Source organism: Cupressus sempervirens, chromosome 5 (assembly GCF_028749045.1).
Source record: "Cupressus sempervirens isolate cs-2001-9-10 chromosome 5, ASM2874904v1, whole genome shotgun sequence".
In the NCBI taxonomy this organism is placed as follows: Eukaryota; Viridiplantae; Streptophyta; class Pinopsida; order Cupressales; family Cupressaceae; genus Cupressus; species Cupressus sempervirens.
Genome location: NC_143122.1, coordinates 927,054,137 through 927,074,046, shown reverse-complemented (window position 1 = coordinate 927,074,046; position 19,910 = coordinate 927,054,137). Strand labels below are relative to the sequence as shown.

The 19,910-nt window shown below is 35.9% G+C and overlaps 1 protein-coding gene across 1 annotated transcript in view; it reads right to left on the bottom strand.

The window, feature by feature from the left end:
* LOC149558997 (L-type lectin-domain containing receptor kinase IX.1-like) overlaps positions 1-19,910 on the bottom strand; it is a 172,109-nt gene that overhangs the window by 59,979 nt on the left and 92,220 nt on the right. The gene's annotated exons all lie outside the window — the stretch shown is intronic.

Here is a 19,910-nt window from a genome sequence, read left to right as displayed (position 1 = left end):
ATTATATATACTAACATTAGTACAACAAGGTGTGAAATTGCCATTCGATTTTTCTATGACCAACTTGAGATGAGATGAAAAAGAGTAACCCCTAGATGCCATCACACAAAAACTACAAGACCTATAAATGGAAATGGAAAGGATGAAGTGAGGAGTAATGTAACCCACATAATTTAGCCTTGAAAAGGTGTGTCCTCTCCCTTTTGATAAGAACATTACATTCAAAGCTTTCCTAAAAAATGTGCAAATACCAAAATATGATAAATATTTTGGCACATTAGATCCACAAGATCATCTTAGAAAATTCTATATGCTGAGTATGGAATTTTTCCATGACACGACATACCTGACGTGTCTATTTCCTAGGAGCCTTGGAGGGAAATCCGTGGAGTGGTTCTCTAAGCTACAATCCAATATCAAAACCTTTGAGCAATTGGCTTCCATGTTCATCTCCCAATATTCCTACAATTTATTGAAAGGGAAGTCACAATAATCAACTTATGAAATGCAAAACAATTCCTGGTGGGTCATTCAAGACCTTCCTACAACAATGCAGACACATTTTCACCAAGTGTCATAGAGACATACAAGACAAAGAGAAGACTGAAATCTTCATTAATAGTCTCTCCAAATTGATGAATTATTGGCTCTAACTCCAAGGGCCTTAAGATTTCAAAACTACCTTAGAAAATACTGCTAACGTAGAAGAGACCTTACTAAATAATGACATTATTAAAAACTATTAAAAGATGGTAAGCGGTTTTCAAACAACTCCACAGAGACTCATAACTCCTCTAATTAGGCCACCAATAAACAAAAGTCATGGTGGAGAAGCAACACCAAGAACACAGTTAATGATGGGATGGTCGAAGCCAACCATGTTAAACCTCAAACTCAATCCCATCTCTACTAATCATATCCCATTGTCAACAATACCAATTCCAATGCACCCTGGCAAAACAATGCCTATCCATTCTACTGATGTAATGTGAAAACTCACTCTACATCTAATCAACAAGCCACTTAGAATCAAGCTCATCCTCCCTACAGATATCAATCATCCTATATACCCAAGGAGTATACTCCTATTGGGTTGTCTTATGAGAGTACTTTGTAAGACCTCTTGGCTAATGAACTCATTGTATTTCCTGAGGCCAAACCCTATGAACCCCAACTCAATCTGAAGTGGTGGAATAAAAAGCACATTTGTGCTTACCATTGAAATAAGCAGCACCTAAAAAATAATTGGTTTCCCCTTAAGTGGGAAATAGAAAGATTAATCAATGATGGAACCATCGAAGTAAATAATCTTAGTAATAATGAAGACCATACGGCCTTCAAGAACCCTTTCATGAGCCATAAAAAGGGGGAATCCTCCAAAGCTAATTAGACTAAGGTTAATTATGTGCATCATTATGATAACATCATCAACATGATGTCTAGCTTGATGATGCCATGAATGTTATCATAGTTAAGGAAAAAAGTAAGAAATAGTCATTGAATGTTATCATCACCCAAGGCCAGGCCTCTAGAGTTATTCTACTAGGACTTGTCAAAAATCCTGATCATGCAACTGTAAGTTCCTCATTGCCCAAGTATAACCTGGTCAACCAATTACTTAATACTCTAGCCCATATCTCCATTCTTGAACTATTACAGATCTCCCTAGAGCGCAAAGAAATACTCAACAAAGCCTTAGTGCCAAATGACCTAGATGTGAGTAGATTTTAGAACATGGTTAGCAATCTAGTTGCTCTACATTGTGTATATTTTTTAGCCCAAGATGACATGTCCATCATCTAGCCACAAAAATCTTCTTTGCATATTTAAGTCTTCATTCATAGAAATTGAGTTAAGAGAGCATTGGTTGATGGTGGGGCAAGCCTCAATATTTGCACACTCAATTTAATAAAATCCCTAGAGCATATAGAGGATGTTGTTGACCAAAGAAATAAAATCACCATCAAATCCTTTGATGATGAGGAGAGATCCTCCAAAGGCATGGTTATTTTGCCAATTGGAGCAGGACTAGTTGTAAAAGAAACTATTTGTTAGGTCTTGGACCTACAATTAACTTATAACATTGACCATTGCTTCATGACATGCAGGTCATTCCCTCCACTTACAATAATTGTCTTAAATTTCCTTACATGGGTCAAGATGTGACCATACCTAGAGATCAACATTCCCCAGTATTGTAATTCCCTTGTCCCTGATAACAAAGAAGAAACTGGCACACCAATAGATGACATTAGCTAGTCCACATCTATAGATGCTTCACGCTTTACTAGTTGAATTGACAACCACTCATCAACATCAACTAAGGTTAAAGAGAAAGTGGGTTGGTTGAGCCCTTCCCTTCTATCACCATGATCATCAAAAGATCCTAAATAGTCATAGTATGAAGAAATGGATAGATTGATGAAAGAATTTGACAAAAAGTGAAAATTGTAATGCATAGGAGTGGGTGAGTACTTAGTCTCCTTATTTGATCCCCCTTTTTTCCAAAATCTCATGGGAGACCATCATCCACCACTAAGAATTATCACACACATTTTATCAAAGAAAATGGAGTACCTCCAAGTTCAATAGAAGAAATTAGTCAAAGAAATGTTGACATCTCCCTTCACCTACATGGAAAAGGTTTTGATCTGATGAAAAAGATGGGATACATGGGAGATGGTCCCTTAGGGAAAGGGGCAGGCATCATTGAACCTTTGATAGAATAATTTAGGTCCAATAGGTCTAAAATAGGGGTCAAGTATGGTGAACAAGACAAGACACAAACCTCTTTTAAGGTGCATCCTAAGCATAGTGATTCCTCCCTTTCCACCATGGTGTGGGTACCTAAACAAAGCGATGGTAATAGCCAGAAAATAACTAACATCATAAATGTAAATCTATCCCTCTTAGGTTCACGTCCCATAGAAGAACCACCCATAAATACCCCTAATAATGAAAATGATGACAATTCCACTAAATGGGAATTTGAATCATTATCCAAGGAGTCTCTTCACGACAAAAAATATGATGGTGTTCACATACTCATATCTGACAGTTTGCCTACACAAGGAATAATCTTTTGTCTGTGGCCCACTTCATCGAGAGTCAGGGTACAATAGAGTAGGTTAGAAGATGATGAACATGTTGAAGGGTTTCAATTTCAAATCCTATTTACTAACTTCTTCCCAATAGAAGTTGAAGATGATTACTATGAGCTTGTCATAAGCTCTACTTTTCTTGATACTCTAGAAGAAGCTAGTGTCACGGATCTAACAGATACAACATATCAACCATACAATGAAATCATGTTTTTAAACGTCACTAAACCCTTTCCACATTGTGAATCACTCTCCCTAGTCCATCTTGAACTCATTAATTGGGATATACCCTAGGCTCACCACATTCCTCATTTTGACAATGAACATGTCATTTTTATCTACCTTAACATAGTTGAACCATCTCATCAACAAAGAATATAAGAAATGCATGTAGTTGAGTCTAGTATCAATTACATTAGTCACACTAGAATAGGTCAAGCATTTCATAGCCTTAATGATCACTACCAAATTGTAACTGATCTCAAAAAAAAAATAAACAAATAGAAGTGATGCACACCAAGGTGAAAACCCAACTATGGAACCCATGATTGGGTGATTGATACCTTACCTTAATACTCTGACAAAATATCTTCTATCTTGATTGAACCAATAGAACCAGTCAACGTCAGCACAGAGCAAGAACCAAGGCTCATTTATTTGGCACAATCTTTAACCATGGAGGAAAGAGATGCATTCATTTGCTTCTTTGAAGAAAGATAGATAAACTTTTCCTAATCCTATGTAGACATGCCTGGATTAGACCCAATGTTGATACTCCATCATCTCAACAATTCTCTAGAGTTCAAGCTAGTCAAACAAAATCTTAGAAAGATACATCCCCATATAGCTCTACTAGTCAAAGCATAATTAGAGAAGTTGATCAACACCAATTTCATCCAACCCTTGGTGTATGCATCATGGATATCCAACATTGTTCCTATATTGAAGAAGAATGGTACAATATGTATTTGCATCAATTTTTTAGATTTAAGCAAAGCATGTCCCAAAGATGATTTCCCTCTTCCCAAAATTGACACCATTGTAGTCTTAACAATAGGCCATTCCATGTTTTCACTCATGGATGGCTTTTTAGGGTATAATTAGATTAGGATAGAACTACAATATCAAGAGAAAATAACATTTACTTGTGTGTGAGGCATGTTCTATTGGAATGTGATGCCCTTGGACTAAATAATGTTGGAGCCACCTATCAATAGCCCATTGTCTGTCATGATATGATGCACATTTTGATGGAAGATTATGTGGATGACATACTCACCAAATCACATAGTTGAGAAGAAAAATTCCTCATACTGGCTAAGATATGAACCTACCTAGAAGCATTCAAAGTTAGGCTCAATCCCAAGAAATGCACTTTTGGTGTCAAATCAGGCAAGCTTCTAGGATACATTGTCCCAACTAAAGGGATAAAAGTTAACCCTAAAAGTGTAGAAGCCATAATCAATATACAACCTCTGAAGAACTTGAGTCAGTTATGCTCTCTTCAAGGTAAGCTTAATAAGTTCATTGGTTCATTTCTCAATCGGCATAAAAGTGTGTAACTTTCACCCACTTACTACACAAAGATGTAATCTTTTAGTGGGATGATCAATGTTAGAAGGCTTTTGACTTACTCAAAACTTCCTTGATGAATTTACCTATGTTGGTACCTCTAGTATCACACAAACCTTTTTTATTGTATATTTTTCTAATGGATAAATCAATCAGAGCCCTCCTAGCACAAGAAAATGACTAAGGAAAAGAATAGACCATCTATTAAATCAGTTGTACCTCAGTCAACTATGAGCTTAATTACTCTTTTATTGAAAAGGCTTGTCTAGTTGTAGGTTTTACCTTCCCAAAAGCTACATCATTATCTTCTAACACACAAGGTCAAGCTCATCTCCAAAATTGATCCCCTCAAATATCTTCTCATCAAAATAACATTAATAGGAAGATAGGCCAAATGGGTGATGATCCTAAGTGGGTTTGACATTGAATATTTTGATAGGAAGGCAATAAAAGGGCAGGCCATTGCCAATCAATTGGTAGATGCACCTATAGAGAGTTAAAATCCTCTCCTAGCTGATTTCCTAGATATGCCCATTCTTTAGATAGGGCCGATAACATGAAAATTCTACTTTGATGGTTGCTACACACACCATGGATTAGGCATCGGTATTTTGTTCATCACACCAATAGGTGTTACCATCCCTAAGTCTTAAAAACTACTTTTCCCCTAAACCAATCACATGATAGAATATGAAGCTTCTATCTTGGGTCACAAACAAGCTTTAGAGTGAAAACTAATAGAATTAGAGGTTTATGGAGACTCCCAATTGATCATCAATCAAGTCACTGACACTTATAGAACCAAAGATGAAAATTTATTGCCTTACAAACATATGATTGACACCCTCAAGGCATGTTTTGTTCATATTACTTTTGAAAAATTGCCAAAGATAAAAATAGACCAGAAGATGCTATGGCCACCTTGGCCTCCTTACTCCAGCTCCTGGAACAACATGAGCTATACAAATTCTTAGTAGAAGAGGTGGTTCAACCCACATTTATTCAACCTAATTCCCTTATCATTTTCCACTTAGATGCTCTCAATTCCCTTTGGTATAACCCCATCGAGAGTTACCTTGATGATAACACCATTCCATCTGACCTCCCACTTAACCAAAAATGAAATTTCATTCAAAAAACCTCACATTACACTTTGGTAGCCTACAAACTATATAGGAAGGGTCTTGACAGCACTTTGTTTAGATGTCTTCAAAAGGATGAGTCTAAATTCACTCTATAGGAAGTCCATGCAAGGATTTGTGGGTCACACTCTAGTAGGTTCAAACTAGCAAAGAAGATTCTTTGGATGGGCTATTTTTTGCAAACCATGGAAAAGGATTCTATTGACTATGTTAAAACATGTAAAAAATGCCAAATCCATGGAAACCTTGTTCATGCACTAGCCCAAGAGCTGAACCTCTGGCCACACCATGGCCTTTTTATCAGTGGGGCTTTGATTTGATTAGAGTCATCAATCCACTTTTCTCTAATAGACATAAATGGATTATCACCACCATAGAATACTTCACCAAGTGGGTCAAAGTAGCACCACTTGCTAGCTCTACATGAAAATAATTCTCTTCCTTCATTCTAAACCATATCATTTGTTGGCTTGGCATGCCCCATGTCATTCTCACAAATAATGCCTTGTACTTTAAAAATCAAATAATTGATGAATTATGTGAAAAATTCCACATTATACACCACTTGTCAATTTACTATCTCCAAGGCAATGGCCAAGCAGAGGCCACCAATAAAACCATTATCTACATCCTCAAAAGAATCATCAATGATATTGGTAGAGATTGGCATTTATAGCTAAAACCTACCCTCTCTACATATAGGATGAGTGTTAGGACAGCTATAGGTGTGACACCCTTCTCCTTGGTTTATGGTTGTGAAGCTATTCTTCCTTTGGAGGTTGAGATCCCATCTTTGAGAGTTACTCTTTGGGGACATCCTATTAGATGAAGATTACAAAGTATCTAGAGTAGCTAGAGTTGTTAGAAGAACATCAACATGCAATGCATGAACACCTAAAAGTGTATCAGAATAGGTTATCAAGATATTACAAAAAAAGCATCAAATCCCCTATTTTTTATATTGGTGACCTAGTGCTCCGAGAAAACCCTAAGAACCAAGTGGCTAGGGAAAGTGGGAGGCCAATCATAGTGGTCCTTCATTATCACAGAGTACTTCAGGAATGGTACTTTGAAATGTCCCTTTTCTGATTTTACATGATATTTCAAGCCTCAAATCAGATTTTTAAAACCAAAAAACCAATATTACAAAGATCCACCAATTTATCAAATAAACCCAAATTGGGTATGTCCGAAATAGTGCCAAAAAACTTCACAACTTCACAAATTATTAATAAATCTGAAAATGGACATTTTTACAGAAATTTCAGCAGCATAACAGCCTACAAAATGAAATTTCCAGATCTTTATATCCTTTACACAACAGCTCACAAATGTAAGACAAAAACTATGCTCATCAGGCTCTCGAAATTAACACAAAAATGCTCGAAAACACCACAAAAACACTAATAATCTATCTCACAAGTTTAACCACATCCCAATACATATATTCAGCTCTATTTTAACATCTTAAAGTCTGAAATACATCAGCAACCCAAACTGATATGAAATACTCAACTGAAAACACCAAACTCATACCAAAAAACACACCCGAAAACCCACAAATCTGCACTGTTCAGCACAAAGGAAAACTTTGTATGAGCATGCACATGGAATAGCTTCAAACTCCCATCCTTAGCCTTCCTGGAAACCTACAAACTCCCATTCTTGGTTCTCCCTGGAAACCTGCAAACTCCCGTTCTTGGGTCTCCTTCTCCACAGGTTTGGCAGCCTCTGAAGAATAACAAAGAAATGAGCAAAAATCAAGTTCTGGAATGAGCCCAAAATGCCTCCACACCGCTTAAAAGAGGGAATAAACCTAACTCATGTCCAAGAGGGGTTAATGAAACATATTTTAATAATAATTTTCATTTATTAGTCCATTCGCTTCCAAAGATTATCCCCCTTTGCTGAAACTTCACCTTTTTGGGCCTGCCTGCCTTAGCAAAGATTATTATTTTTAATTATTAGAAAAGGGGACATGAAAAGTCCTCCCCTCCAAAATATTGCTTGTCCTCAAGCAATGGCTAAACAATAAACCAATCAATCCACCTAGATCCCAAATGTAGTCATTAACTCTACTACTGCCAATTAACACAGGCTCCTGCAATATCCTCTGCAATATGACCAAGAGGAATCCATAATCAAACTGACAATTACAACTAAACCAAACTCCAAAATCACCACTACCACAGTCAAAAACCCATGAGAAACAAACTCTTAGAACATTAAAACCTAAGTAAAGTGGACAAATCAAACTACCAACACAGTAAATACCATCAACGCATCCCACTAGCCTATACAGAATGTACAATCCAACTCTGCAACAATGGTGAACGCTCTCGAATGAAACTATACCAAGTATGGAGAATCCACACACTGTACAACTCCTGTAGTCAACACAACTCTGCAAATCACCGACCACTATCTCATAACCATAACTCCCATGCACTGCTGATGGTGAAAAGACATTACAAGATAAAGAGTAAGAAATGGAATGCAAAGCAAATTTTCCATGAACAAGTGATATAGCCCACTGTGATATAGCAAACCAAATTTTCCATGAACAAGTGATATAGCCCACTGTGATTGACTACCAGCTAAGCTAGGAGATGTCATAGCCAAAGGAGTAGAATCAATAACAACAACTGCTGAAGCATCACTCCCAAACTCCTACTCTAAGTCATGTATTATCAAGCTGTCAACTGTAGAACCTATCACCATGTCATGCCCATCACAACTCTCATCGAAGATGTCAAACTGTCCCATAACTGATGACAAGCACTAGGAACCAAAGTACATCTTTGTATCATCATCTCATCAACATGGTCATCAAAGGTAAATTGATGAGCATGCCTCACAGTGTAATGCTGATAGAATGCGCCAATCTCAGTCAGTGGCTCAGATTGTAATCCAGATGAAACTAACTGCAATTGATCATTAACCATGTTGGAACTAACTACTACCTACGAAGATATCACCAAGGGAGTAGTATTACTAGTAGGAACCATGCCAACTGCCAACTCACCAACATCACACATGATCTTTGATACATCTCTAGTCTCTGTGCCATCAGTACTAGAGGCCACCACCATGTCAGACATACAACAATCTACTACAACACCCAACTCAATTGAACCTAACTCTAGTGGGAATGAACCTGATATGCCAATGTTATTATCAAGGATGGATGCATCCCCATCTCCACTGTCTCTGACAATCTCAGCCATGGACATCCTCGAATCACCAAACACCACAGCTTGTGACTGTATAGAATCAGGTAAAGACTGTAGTCACTCTAACTCCATGGTCACCTTAGCCAAATGAAACTGTGACTCCTTGAAAGCCAACTGTGTACTCTCAAGAATCTCAGAAGTCACCTCAAGCTGCTCAGTAAGCTCACTCACCTCATCTTCCCTGGCCAACAATGCATCATATGCTGTACTACCCCACTCCATAAGATAATCTTTGTTGGCTACCAACTACATATAGTTCTATCTCAAAATCCAAATAGCATCCCATAAAGAGTGGATCTCTATCAAGGAAAGATAACTGCCTTCCTGCTCATCACTAGTAGGAGAACCCCATCCATAAACTGCTAACAACTGACGAGCAGCATCAAAATGCTGGCAAGTGACAGCAATGTCTCAGTCACTAACTCTCAATTGATTAGACACATGATGACACTGGCTTGACTATCTCCTACAAACCTCCTCTGATGCACTGTCTAAAGGAGTATTCTCAAAGTTACTAGTCTCTAGAGTATTACCATCCATATCCTGTGAACCAAATCTAAAGCTCATATCAACATACGGAGTATCAAAAAAATTAGCACTGCTGTCCAACTCCTTTGTACCCAAGGAAACTAAGTCTTCAAAACTACCCACTGCATCCTCCTGGATGTCATCAATGCCAATATGATCCTGGGACTCATCTATACACACTACCAAATATGAAATATCATCAACACATTCAGCAAGTATGATCGACTGGATATATGAACAAAGCCCAACACCGGTGTATAAAAACTAATACCAACATTGGATAAGCTCCTGGCACAAGAAAAGACAACACCGTGCAATCTACTAATCAAATCCATGATAGCACCCAAACAATCACTGCTACCAAAAAGTGTTAAAGATTTCCAGTCAACTGAATCCCAAATGCCAATATAACAATCTCGAGTCCATATCCATAAACTATAATCAGCTGGTAACTCAAGCAAAATCCTCACCTGAGTAATATGACGAATACCAACTAATTCCACATACCTATATGACATTATCCCTATATCTTGGATGTGAATGCAAGATGAACTCGCAACATTATCAATGTCCACATATGATCTACCATTCGCAGAAAGCTAAGTATTAGGAGTGCAAGATGAAACTAAACTCAATTCCATGCCATGCTTATCCCCATGTCTCTCCCAGTCTTGTAATGCCAATGGAGTATTCACCAAAGAAGCTCGAGTGTCCTCAAGCTCATGAGAAAGCCTATCAACTTCCTCCTCCTTCCTCCTCAAGGCATCTGAATAGTCTCCGAAAAGGCTAAGAAGATGGTCATGATCTGATAGAAGATGTAAGTCAACACAAGGAGACTTTTCCTGAACTCCCTTATGTCTACCCTGTAACTGAATCATCTGAATGTGATCCTCTATCATATCCCACATCCTATCATGATGAGATAATGAAGTCACAATACTATCTTTGTTCACCTTCAGCTGGCTAGACAAATCATGTGAAGTACTACCTGCCTCAACCTCATATGATGAAGCATCTAACTGTGCCTGGTACTCTTTCTCAGCAAAGTCATGAATGCTCAATGTCTTCTCATCTCTACCAGGTATCTCACCATCATGCACAACAACATCCTCATAATCATCATCTAAACCCACTACCTCCTATGGCAGAGTAGAATCTGAGACGTTTGCCTGGCTATAAGCTAGTTTCTCAAACTCCTCATGCAAGTTCTTGGTAATTGTGTCATCTGCCCTGTGAGAAAATCTACCAAATAGAAATATAGTCAACTTATCCACCTTAGTTGGGTCAGACAACATGTCATTCATCATACAGTGGTGCTCAACCAACTGTTCAGACATGTCATGGCTTATTTTCATAAGTTTATCTCGAATGTCTAAATAACCATCCTTTCTACTATTTTGACTCTGGATATCAATTGTTTGAGATCATGTCCTCTAAGACTTTGTACTATACCTATCCATTTTGGATAAAGTAGAGTGTAACCCCAATAGGATATAACTTCTTCAAACACCAAGAACTAACATGCAAATGATTAGAAGTAGCATGCAACCATAGATTTTGACATGCAACTAATTAGAAGCAACATGCAACCACCAAATTCACCAAGAACTAACATGCAAATGATTAGAAGTAGCATGCAATCATAAATTTTGACATGCATCTGATTAGAAGCAACATGCAATCATAAATTATGACATGCAAGATTTGGGTAGTTATCAAAACTGACATGCAAGATCTGGGTAGTTGTCAAAACTGACATGCAAGATCTGGGTAGTTGTCAAAATTGACATGCAAGATCTGGGTAGTGTTAAAACTAACATGCAAGATCTGGGTAGTTGTCAAAATTGACATGCAAGATCTAGGTAGTTGTCAAAACTGACATGCAAGATCTGGGTAGTTGTCAAAACTGACATGCAAACTTCTACAAACCCTCAGGCTGGAAAGATCATGGCTCTGATACCACTGAAATGTCCCTTTTCTGATTTTACATGATATTTCAAGCCTCAAATCAGATTTCTAAAACCAAACAACCAATATTACAAAGATCCACCAATTTCTCAAATAAACCCAAATTGGGTATGTCCGAAATAGTGCCAAAAAACTTCACAACTTCACAAATTATTAATAAATCTGAAAATGGACATTTTTACAGAAATTTCAGCAGCATAACAGCCTACAAAATGACATTTCTAGATCTATATAGCCTTTACACAACAACTCACAAATGTAGGACAAAAACTATGCTCATCAGGCTCCCGAAATTAACACAAAAATGCTCGGAAACACCACAAAAACACTAATAATCTATCTAAAAAGTTTAATCACATCCCAATATGTATATTAAGCTCTATTTTAACATCTTAAAGTCTGAAATATATCAGCAACCCAAACTGATATGAAATACTCAACTGAAAACACCAAACTCGTACCAAAAAACACACCCGAAAACCCACAAATCTGCACTGTTCAGCACAAAGGCAAACTCTATATGAACATGCACATGGAATGGATTCAAACTCCCATCCTTAGCCTTCCTAGAAACCTGCAAACTCCCATTCTTGGGTCTCCCTGGAAACCTACAAACTCCCATTCTTGGGTCTCCTTCTCCACAGGTTTGGCAACCTCTGAAGAATAACAAAGAAATGAGCAAAAATCAAGTTCTGGAATGAGCCCAAAATGCCTCCAAACCCCTTAAAAGAGGGCATAACCCTAACTCATGTCCAAGAGGGGTTAATGAAACATATTTTAATAATAATTTTCATTTATTAGTCCATTCGCTTCCAAAGATTATCCCCCTTTGCTGAAACTTCACCTTTTTGGGCTTGCTTGCCTTAGCAAAGATTATTATTTTTAATTATTTGAAAAGGGGACATGACATACTTACAAACATTCAAATTGTGATGGCACAGACCTAGCAGAACCCATCAATTGTATCCATCTCAAGAGATTTTATGTCTAGAGCCTTGAGAAAAACATCAAAAATACCAAAAAAAAAAAAACATAGAAAAATTTCAAAAAAAAAAATGTTGTACAAAAGAAGTGAGAATGCCACCTTTGGTTTGAAAAGGAGCATGAGATAACACCTTTGGACTTCCCTAAAACAATACAAGTCCTTCAATGCTAAAAAAAATCAAGATATTACTTGACCAATTGTCTTTGTGACAAATTTTGCTTGTTTAAGGCTTATCTAGAGTAGTCAAGTTAATTTCACACATAAAAAATTGAGAAACACTTGTGGGTTATAGTTCAATGGTCCCCTAGAATCCAACACAATTCATAGCAGTAGAGATAGCCAGTATAAAAGCAAAATAGGGAAGCACAATAGATCAAGAGAAACATGGAGTCAAATTATGTATTGAGAACCATAGCCATGAATTGTAGGATAATCAATGCACATCTTAGCTATCCACCTTAATAAATGACCCCCAATGTTTACTTTAGCCCTTAGTTGACCCATTTGATGTCCCAAACTCCTTTCATCCCCTCCCATGTCCCAAATATAGCTATCCACACCCACTTTTCACCGTTTTTCCCACTCTTGGTCCCCTTGCCTCTTTACGTGATTCACATGGTCTTGGTTAACCTTGTATTCCAACAAATCTCACTCACATCCTCATTCCACTTCCAAAAAATCCAAAAATTAAAAAAATTATCAAAAAAAATTTCAAAAATTGTCAAAAATTATAAAAATAAAAATAAAAAATTAGCAAAGAAATTCAATTTTTTTCAAAAAGTACCAAAATAATTCAAAAATTGTCAAAATATTATCAAAACCATTCCAAAGTTGTCAAAAATAGCCAATAACATTCAAAACGGAGTAATAATTGCCAAACATAGCTACAAAATCCCAGAAAATTAACAACACCCCAAAATTCCTATAAAACATAGCTCACTTAAGCTCAATTAGGAATTATAAAATGTCATAAAATATTTACATATGAAGTGCATCAATGGTATTAAGAAGTAGTGTAGTTATGTCCTGAAACATCTCACTAAGCTTTCATAAATCTGGCACAACATGAATAGTGCAAGAGGCATCAACAGAGTCCCCTCTTCCTTCCTCTTATCAAGAACAACAATTCCCAATGGATCCTTAGTATTATTTATGTTGTAGTGGAAATAGTTGGTCTAGCTCCCTTCAACAAATATATCAATGCTATCCCAAAAGTTCAAATATTTGTCAAACTCTTTGATCATCCTCACCTAACTAGGGGCATAGAATAAGTAAGCATAAGCATGAGAACTTGCCACCCCCCTTAGTTCCTTTTTAGGCCCAAGCACCTTTTTTAGGACCCTCAAGCACCTTTTTAGGCCCAAATGTCTTTTTCAGGCCATTAGCTCTGGATGGGTGGGTGAACCCTAGTAACACCCTTTTTCCAGCTGCAAAGAGCCTCCAACATTTATGGTTACCTCATACCAAAGAGTCTCCAAGGTGCTCTAGGTGCGTTTGGAGGTCAATCATCCAAGGGTTGTAACTCAAAGCTTGTGGGGACCACCCCTGAAATGTCAAATTCTATAGGATGGTCATATCAAGGTCTATAACAACCTATGTCAATTCAGAGAGATGACATTTTTTTAATTCGACATAGTGATCTCACTTGATGCCATAACTTGTAGTGTGCCTCAGTTCATTTATGAATCAGTGAATAACTTTGAAACTGGTGGTTTGGGCATCAAATTATTAGCATCATTAGCTTTGGATGGTTGAGTAAATCCTAGAAACACCCTTTTTTAGACAACAAAGAGCCTCCAACATTTGTGATTGCCCCATACTAAAGAGTCTCCAAGGTGCTTTAAGTGTGTTTGTAGGTCGATCTTCTAAGGGTTGTAACATAGAGCTCATGGGTTCTATCAATGAAAATTTGAATACTATAAGATGCTAATGTTGATTTATATAATAATCTATTTCATTTTGGAGGGATCACATTCCATTTGGATTTGGTACAATGATCATGCTCAATGCCAAAACTTACAATGTGCCTTAGTTCATTGGTGCATCATTATGTAACTTTGAAGCTACTGATCATGGCATTGAATTTTCATCTTTTCTTTCTTTAGAGAGCCTCCAATGTTCATGGCCACCCTGTACCAAATAGTCTCCAAGGTGCTCTAGGTGCATTTTGAGGTCAATCTTTTGAGGGATGTAACTCAAAGCTTGTGAGGGTTATCATGAAATGTAAAATTCTAAAAGATATTCATGTCAAGGTCTACAATAATCTATCTCATTTTAGAGATATCACATTCCATTTGGATTTGGCACAACATTCTCTCTCGATATCAAAACTCACAATGTGCTTCAATTCATTGGTGCATCACTGCATAACTTTGTTCAACCACTAATCTTGGCATCAAATCATCAGTGCTATTATCATTTAATGGGAAGATAAACCTTAGTGACACCCATGTTCCATCCATAGAGAGCCTCCAACATTCACGGCCACCCCATACCGAATATGTGCATTTGGAGGTCAATCTTCTAAGGATTGTAACTCAAAACTTATGGGGGCTATTGTTGGAACATTGAATGCTATAAGATGGTCATGCAAAGTTCTACAATAACCTATCTCATTTTAGAAAGATCACATTCCATCTTGATTTTCCATAGTGATCTCACTCAATGCAAAAACTTGTGGTGTGCCTCAGTTCATTAGTGCATCACCCCGTAACTTTGAAACCAATGATCTTGGCATCAAATTTTCAGCAGCATTAGCTCTAGATGGGTAGGTGAACCATAGTGACACACTTTTTCTAGCCATGGAGAGCTTCCAACATTTGTGGCCACCCCATACCACAGAGTCTCCAAGGTGCTCTAAGTGCATTTGGAGATCGATCTTCCAAGGTTTGTAACTTAGAGCTTGTGGGGGATATTGGTGAAATTTCAAATGCTATAGGATGATCATGTTGAGGCATACAATAACCTAGTGATGCCTAGTGATACCCCTATTTTCACCGGAGAGCTCCAAAAATGTTTTTGGCTAGTACATAGTGAAACATCTGTTAAGGCCAAAGATGACCTCCTGAGACCAAATTGGGCATGGATTTGACTAATTGTAGACATCTTAAAGGATTATAGAGATCATTCAAAATTAAACATGTATGATATAATATAATATTAATTATTATATCAAAATTTGATAATAAAGGTTGTTAAAATGTTCTTCACAACTTATTGAATTTAAATTGAATATAACAAACATGATCAATATGAATGATATTCCATAAACATAAGCAATACACATGATCCATGATAAATTGAATAGTACTATACTAAATTAATATGTATATCATTATGTGCATAAATGAAAAAAATATATATCAAAATATATGTATCTATATACAAATTACACAAATATATATATATATATATATATATATATATATATATATATATATATATATATATATATTTGCATAATTTATCTATGGATACACATGAACATATTGTTGGATACAATTTTTAATTGTGTATTGTCTTTGATGTTACACAAATTTCATATCAGCCATCAAACAGAGTCTACCAAGCTCAGATGGTTAGCAAAGCATTTTATAGTGACTACCGAACATTCCTGAACATTACACAATAAGTTAGCTTTTACCGAGCTCACTCGGTAAGAGAAGAAAAGTTAGCTTTTACTGAGCTCACTCGGTAAGTGAAGGAAAGTTAGCTTTTTACCGAGCTCACTTGGTAAGCAAAGGAAAGTTTTCTTTTACCAAGCTCACTCGGTAAGCAAAGGAAAGTTAGCTTTTACCGAGCTCACTTGGTAAGCAAAGAAAAATTAGCTTTTACCAAGATCACTCAGTAAACAAAGGAAGGTTAGTATTTATTGAGTTAACTTGGTCTCCGAAGGAAGTTTCAAGGTTTTCAATATTTACCAAGATCCATTTGGTTAAGATCGGGGAAAGCATTCTGAGTAGTGGTCACCAAGCTAGGTCGAGCATTGAAGAATTTTATTGTTCTAAAGAATTAAGTTTAATTGTTTTATGCAGCTGACTGATTTATGCTTTTCAATTGATTGAGCCGACTTGACAATCTGTAAGGTATATATGAAAGGTCAAGTTGTGAATTCAAAATGTAGAAGCGTGTGGATGCATAAAAGTGTGAATGTATGAATAAGCAAACATATGAGTGAATTTTGAGGAAGAATTAGATATCCCTATGAAGCTGCAAAGTTGCATTTGATCAGTGAGGATCTAGTGAAGCAGAATAGAGATCTGTATTCAGCAAAGATAAGTTGCATATATTTTAGATCACTTCATTGTTGCTTTCTAATCATTGTAACAGTGATTCAAAATCTCTTAACAGAGTTGGTTTGATAGCCATTTTGTAAATCCTCTAACAAGGTGACAATTCAGTTGAATTTTTTTAAAGACCTCTGACAAGGCCACTTCTAACAAGGTGATCAAATCCTCTAATAAGGTCACACCTAACAGTGTGTTTTGTAACCTTTAACAGGGTTGGCTCTTAATAGGGCTCACTTCAGAAGAGTGAAAATTGGTAACTAGTTACTTGGTGGTTTTTCCCAAATTGGGTTTCCACGTTAAATCTAGTGTCTCTTGTGTTCATGTTATTTCTTTATGCATGCATGTTATCAATTTAAATGTTAAATAAGTTATTAGAACATCTATCAAGTTTCATATTTATTTGTGAGATTGTTAGCAGCTATATTTTAAGACATCTAAGGATTTGTGGATTTATTTTTGTAGTAACTGATTCACCCCTCCCCTCTCAGTTACTCCATCTCTATTTCCAACACACACACACACACACACACACACACACACACACACACACACACACACACACACACACATTCATGTATCCATAGATAAATTATGCAAATATATATCAAAATATATATATCCATATGCAAAATGTGATTGATCTTTCCATTAAAATATGTATAATATCAATTTTTTCTATATGAAATGTGTCAAATGAAATCTCAAAATGTCTCATGATGCATCCTATGACAACTATATTATCCTATGATTCTAGTGGATCATCAAAATGTAGCCCCTTCATTGAACTAGGTGGATCGGATGCCTCCTACATAAACAAAATAGGAAAACCCAAAGTTAAACTACTAAATTTATATGATTTTATGTATCTAACATTGAATTACTCTAATTCATAATGATCCTATTTTTAATGAAGATTTCTAGCATTTAACTTTCATCATAAATACATGTCTTTTTGACCTCCTAAGGTGGTCAGGAGTCCTCTCAAATGTCAAGATTTTTGGAACCTAGTTGCATTTGGCCTATATATGTTCAACTATATTTGCGAGATGGATCTACAACTTAAACTATAACATTATAATTCATAGCATACTAAATTTATAACATATAATCAAGAATTAAAATTAGACTTACTTTTGTCAACTCTAATGTCTGACCTCTTATGCATTAGGTGTTTCCTATCAGATACAAAATCCTAGTTCTTAATATCATGGAAATAAATTTCTAATATGTTTATTAAAATAAGGAAAACAAAAACTAAGTGTTGCTTATACACCAATAGGGCTCTCACTAAGAATGGAAATTCTAGAGGGTTTATGTTGTCAAAATAGCCTAGACTCATCACTAGTAGCCATGCCCTATACAATAAAGAATATATTTAATCACTTTAAAGGAACCCAATTACCTTTCTCTTGTGAATAAGTCGTGCCTCACCCCCTGCACTCTACCCACCACTGAAAGTTGATACCTACAAGAGAAAAGTAAGATTAGAAACTATATATGGTCCAATATCAAATAGAAAAATAATGAGAACACAACATAATATGTCGTAGATGTCTCAAGGCCAAATGAAATAACTGAGTGCATGACATCATCAACTTGTGTGAGGTCCTCCTTAGTCATCAACTAAACATGAATGAAGATCACATACATGAATATGTTAGTATGGGTTAAAATTAACCCTTAAATATAAATATTAAATTTAAATCACATATTTTGTAACAAAAAATGTATACACATACCAACCTAGAAGGATGTCATGCCTCTTCATGCCCCTCCTCTCTCATGTCAAGTGTGTAGCCTTTGTATGTGCATCTAATGTATCCTCCTCCTCAAACACAAACTAATACTTTAAAAGAACACCTATGGGACCAAGACAAGTATTCTTGCACATTATGCAAGTATGTGGCACACAAAAATGTGATGATCTTGCCAATGATGAACTTTTACTAGCATCATCATTATGGGGAGGCAACACTGATCTAGCCTAGGTTATCAATAGGTTACTCAATCTATGGATGGCTCTAATAGTCTAAGAGCTAGTCTTTACAATGATATCAAGATGTTTCACTAGAGGGAGGGAGGCATATGTAGGGTGGACACAATTGCTAGTGTAAAAGTATAAAGTTGTGTCACCTTTCATGCTAACTTATCAAAACTATTGGAGTTTGAGTATTTCTATCCAAAAATCAATTTTGCTCAAATTCATGATCTAGATAAATTCATTCTAGCTAAGTTATATATGGTCCCACACATTTCCAAATGGAAATGTCTATTAAATGCATGTTTTATTCTAATTTTTATCCAATTACCAAAGAAATCAAATTATTTTAGAAAATTGGCATTTCAATAACTCTTACTATTTTTTATGATATTTTTTAAGTAAGATATAAACACCGTTTTGTAGAGCTCAAACTCAAGAATATTTTTATATAGAGTTTATAGTGTTTTAATTACATATAGTATATTGTAATTTAAAATGTTTACAAGCACGTATTTTAACACTCTAAAAGATGTCAATTTTGAGAAAGAAAATAAAATTAAATCATTAAAAAAATTAAAAATTATATGGCATTCTAGAGGAGAGAGTCCAATTTTAGAATGTATAATTTTTCTTCTAGTTATAATAGATTTCTTTTGGAAAATGTGGTGGGAGATGAAAACTACTAATTTTAGGTGAGTTCAAATTTGAATCAATATAAAAGAGAAATATAGGTCTAAAGTCAATTTTTATTTTTGACTGTTCTAGCTATATGTGTTATTTATAACATAGTCCAAGTTCAAATAGAAATAGGTTTATTTCCATATATAACTTTGTGGTGGGAACTAAACCCCTATTTTTTAGCATTTTTAAACAACTAAAAAATTGTCTATAAAAATTAGGAAAACACATCATTTCTTATTCCAAATAATTATTAAAAATTATAAGCTTAAACTTCAACCATTTCTACACATTTCATTAGTATACTTCATTTCATGCTTCACTAGTTCACATTGAGGCCCAACACAAATTTGGAATACATGTTTCTTTATAATGAAATAAAATGTCACCTCTAAATTGTTGTGTAAAGGTTTCTAAAAAAAAATTCACCAAT